The following is a 5,080-nucleotide window of genomic DNA, read 5'->3' as shown; positions in this document are numbered from 1 at the left end:
CGCTACCCTTAGCAGTAGTACCGCTACCCCTAGCGGTAGTACCGTGATGTCAAGCGGTACTACCGCTCGGTGCGGGCTGTGAGCATAACGGTTGGATTTTTTCCCACCTATAAAAGGGGGTCTTCTTCCCCATTGAACCTTATCCTTCGAGCTCGTGTTCTTCCCCCATTGTTGACCTTCTTCGAGCTTGCTAACTCTCAATCCCTCCATGGATTCTTGCTAGTTTTTGAGGGAAAAGAGAAAGGAGATCTAGATCCACATTTCCACCAATCACTTTCTCCTCTATGTGAGGGGAACCCCTTGGATCTAGTTCTTGGAGTTCTTGGTGTTCTCCTTCTTGTTCTTCCTCTCATTTTCCTCCCTAGCATTAGTTGCTTCGGTGGGATTTGAGAGAGAAGGACTTGGGCACTCCGTGTGCCCTTGCCATTGCATTTGGTGCATCGGTTTGAGTTCTCCACGGTGATACGTGGGAGTTACAAGTTGAGAAGCTTATTACTCTTGGGTGCTTGGTGCCCTTGAGCTTGTTCCTCTTGGGTGCTTGGGCGCCCTAGACGGTTGGTGGTGTTCGGAGCTCAATCATTGTGGTGTAAAGCTCCGGGCAAGCGTCGGGGTCTCCAATTAGGTTGTGGAGATCGCCCCGAGCAATTTGACGGGTACCGGTGACCGCCCCCAAGGGTTGCCAAAGTGTACGGGTTCGGTGACCGCCCCCAAGGGTCTCCATTGTACGGGTTCGGTGACCGCCCTCAAGGGTCCCTTAGTGGAATCACGGCATCTTGCATTGTGCGAGGGCGTGAGGAGATTACGGTGGCCCTAGTGGCTTCTTGGGGAGCATTGTGCCTCCACACCGCTCCAAACGGAGATTAGCATCCGCAAGGGTGTGAACTTCGGGATACATCATCGTCTCCGCGTGCCTCGGTTATCTCTTACCCGAGCCCCTTTACTTATGCACTTTACTTTGTGATAGACATATTGTTCTTTGTCATATATCTTGCTATCACATAGTTGCTTATCTTGCTTAGCATAAGTTGTTGGTGCACATAGGTGAGCCTAGTTGTTGTAGGTTTTGTGCTTGTCAAATTAACTGCTAGGTTTATTCCGCATTTGTTCAAGCCTAAACCGTAATTATTTTAAAGCGCCTATTCACCCCCCCTCTAGGCGACATCCTCGATCTTTCAGAGATTTTTCATGTATCGACGCTTTTGATTCAATTATGAAAGTACGTTGTACTGGACTTGAACCCCTAGTTACGCAGAAGTGCAAGCACAAAAGCGGATGACCGGACCTTACCAACATACTCAAAAAAGTATTCTATACTGGGGTCTGTGCTCTTGACAAGCAGTGTTTCCAGTCTAGCTGTGTCAAATCGGGTGTGAAGTGTCTTTCTAGGTTCTGGCTGGTAGAGCAGAGGACTGAAAATCCTCTTTAGTTTCACGCATGGGACTCTAAATCCCAATTGCGCTAGCTCTGTGGTTCGATTCCACAACAGAACGAACAATGAATGAATGTAGGCGGTCAACCAGGTAAGCCTGTGCCCAGGAAAGAAAGGACTAGGAAGGGATTGAGAGAAGCTTTCACAGTGGAAAATGCAAAAAAGCATATCGTTCTTAGAAATTGTGGAATTTTACTCAGTTAGAGCTATGGTTTAGCATCAAGAGGGAAGTTTTGTAAAAGCAACAGGAAGAATTGCTCAGATACCCGTGAGCGTATATAACTTGGGTCGTGTTATAAATGCTCTGGCTAAACCTATTGATGGGAGAGGCGAAATTGTAGCTTCCGAATCTCGCTTAATTGAATCTCCTGCTCCAAGTAGAATTTCCAGGCGTTCCGTATACAAACCTCTTCAAACAAGGCTTATTGCTATCGATTCGATGATCCCTATAGGGCGCGGTCAGTGAGAGTTCATTATTGGGGACAAACAGACTGGCAAAACAGCAGTAGCCACAGATACAATTCTCAAGAAAAAAGGGCAAGATGTAAGAAGAATGAGAGTGAGCCTTCACGAAATAAAATGCAAGTGAAAGAGAATTGTCAAAATTTCCTAAAAGCGGTGGTTCTTTTCTTTATGGGTCGGGTAGATCCATATGTTCTGAGGGGGAGACGAGGTGTAGCGCAGTCTGGTCAGCGCATCTGTTTTGGGTACAGAGGGCCATAGGTTCGAATCCTGTCACCTTGATGTGGTATTCACACAATGGGGCCGAAGTGCAAAGCCCCGTAGCCTATCCGCGGTCGGAAAGGCAGGCGAAAAGCGCGCACAAAAGAAAAAGAAAGCTAAAAAGCTTATTTTGCAACCCATTATCTTTGGTATTCTTCTATATTTAGATCATATTATATAGCTATTTCACAGGTTTTATTTACATACCCCAGTCATGTTATTTGTCTAGCCTTCAATCAGAATAGCCTCTCCACCGGTTCCGAAGATTCTTTCGGCATCAATGTGCTTTTGGAATCTTCCTATGAAACAAATAACATTTTGGAACAGTTTAGGACAGAACAGGCCTCAGTAGAAAGCGAGCTTTTTTCGCGTATAGCCACCTCGAAGCCCAATTAGCGCACGGGCTGCCCCCTCAACTCAACCCTGACGAGTACGCAAACTTGGTCAGGGAGCATTTAGACGGTGCAGTTAGTATTGACCACTACCGCCAAGTCCATAATTCAAAAATTGATGAAGTCCACATAATGGAGCTCAAAAGCCGATTACCAAATCTACTTTTTTAGCATCTTGAAACCGCACATAAGAAATATTCTGAATGAATCACCTTACAATAACATACGAGAGACAGCTTTCTATTTTGTCGAACAACAAGTCGAACCCAATGAACAATTCCATTCAAAGGAATGTTCTAGAGTTTTTTCCACTATATTCGCGATATTAAAAAAAATGGAAGAAATTCTTCACGATTTCTAGAGTTCCGGGATTACTTCACTGATATCGATTTTCGCCTAAGCACGGCCTCTAGGTTAGTTCAAAGTGTAATACAACGAACTATCGATACACCGAAAAATACACATTTGCTTTCCTTCATGCAATTAATGCAAGTATGACGCTAATATAGCCTCTTTCTAGCCGCCGCCTCCTCCTCCAAGAAAAGCTAGGGTTCGTGTCTCTCGCCGGCTCCGCCGCAGGTCCGCCTCGTCTCCGGTGGCCCTAGGGCCATGGGGGCGTGGTGGATCCTGGCAAGGGCCGGCGGGAGGGCTCCGTTGTTAGTCGTTCCTTCAAAATTTGTTAGGGTTTGTGTCCTACTCAGGAAGACGAGACGGTGGCGGCTCCCTGAAGATGGAATAAAGGTCTCCCCGCCTAGTCCCCGTTCCGGTGGTGCGTCTAGCATCGTTGGTGGGCGTGTGGATGTGTGTCTCCGGCGGATCTATCCTCGGTGGATTTGCTCGGATCTGGTTGTGGTTCGTCTATGTTCGTGTGTCTTCAGGTTGGATCCTTTCGATCTACGTTATTCTTCATCAACGGCGGTTGCTGTTCTGGTGCGCTGGTCCTACGGGGCCTTAGCACGACGACTTCCCGACTATCTACTACAATAAGTTGTGCCCGACTCCGGCGAGGGAGGGGTGATGACGGCGGCGCGCCTTCGGCTCGTTTCAGTGATTGTAGTCGTCGCTAGGTGGTCTACGGATCTAGATGTAATTTTTATTATTTCTAGTGTTCGTTGTACTGCCGTGATGGAAGATGAATAGATTGAAAGTTTTCTCGAAAAAAAAGTTGCCAGTCAAGTGCCAAGCATGCTAATAACCTTGCTCTAGAAATCACGTAGTTGTTTCATTCCTTTTTCTTTCTCTTATCCAAATTTTTTTATTGCTGCTAGCATGTGTTCGCTTCTATTTGGCGGAAGACTGTTGCTATTTGGCGGAAGATTATTGCCGTTAAGATTTTTTAAAATTAATAGAGGCATACATCTAAGGTATAGAATTGGATGTCTGGCTTCCGTATCCGTGTCTGTGGATGGATAGTGGATTTGATGTGTGACACGATCTTGGAGACGCCCTTATAATGTCTTCACATGTACGGTTGATTTCCATCATTTTTGGCTAGTTTCACAAATTAATCGGGCAAATATATATATTCTTCTATGGGAGTATCTAGAACTCATCTAGATGAGATATAATTTGGTCTCATTCACTTTGAAAACAAGAACAGATACAAGCCACGTCAGGACACACGCATCTTATAGCATCACATCCAATGACTATAAAAGATGAATGAGACCAAATTATATTTCATCTAGATGAGTTGTAGCAAAACTGTTCTTCTATAGCAAAAGAAGAGAACTGCTGGAGCTTCCCCCTCTATTGTATCTAGGTTCTTAAAAGTTAAATAGTAATAAGCGACAAAGAAATCAATAAAATGCTCCTATTGGAAAAAGATTTCAGAGACCTCTTTACACGTAAGGTTGATTTCTTTCTTTTTAACCGGTTTCACAAATCTATTTGTCAAATCTCTATTCTTCTATGATGAGATGCAGGAACTCCCTACTCTTCTCATGTTCTATAAAAACCAAACAGTAATAGGTGGCAGTGTGGTGAATGAAAAAAATGCTTCAATTTCAAAAAGAAAAATATATTGAAGACTTATTACACGTAAGGTTAATTCCCAACACACGAGAGAAGATAGCATTCCAATGTCTCCTTCGCCTGGAAAGCCTGAAAGTGTTCATATCATTCGGATGAGATGCAAACGTGATGCTCGGTGGATGGATCATTCCTGTTGTGTGCAGCCCACACTGCAAATATATGAATTTGCGTTGGTTTTATAACCCATATGCATCTTGCATGTATGCGCGGATGCTATCCTAGCCGAGAGTCCAGCTATAAATATGGAGACGTTTCGCAAGGTAACCTACCATTGCCAGTAGTTAAGCTCGCACACACATTCACTTTTTTTAGGAATCTATCTATGAGATTTTGGAGAAAACCAAATCCAGCTTAAGGTGTTATATAGGTTGTTCCCATACATGCACCCTGCAACTGGCATTTGCGTTAGTAACCATCATCAAAGGGTTAAATTTCAGTTGTGCCAAAAATTACGAAGAACGGAATTTGAGTACAATCGGGATGAGTTTCCCAGCCACGGCCT

General features: G+C 44.5%; 1 non-coding gene across 1 annotated transcript; it reads left to right on the top strand.

Moving 5' to 3' along the window:
- The first annotated feature begins 2,098 nt into the window (after window positions 1-2,098).
- TRNAP-UGG (transfer RNA proline (anticodon UGG)) lies at window positions 2,099-2,173 on the top strand. Its single transcript has one exon. It is a non-coding gene; the product is annotated as a tRNA-Pro (tRNA).
- The last annotated feature ends 2,907 nt before the right edge of the window (window positions 2,174-5,080 follow it).

The sequence above is a fragment of the Triticum aestivum genome, chromosome 6B (assembly GCF_018294505.1).
Source record: "Triticum aestivum cultivar Chinese Spring chromosome 6B, IWGSC CS RefSeq v2.1, whole genome shotgun sequence".
In the NCBI taxonomy this organism is placed as follows: Eukaryota; Viridiplantae; Streptophyta; class Magnoliopsida; order Poales; family Poaceae; genus Triticum; species Triticum aestivum.
Note: the sequence above shows the minus strand (reverse complement) of the source record. Positions and strands in the feature narration are given on the sequence as shown.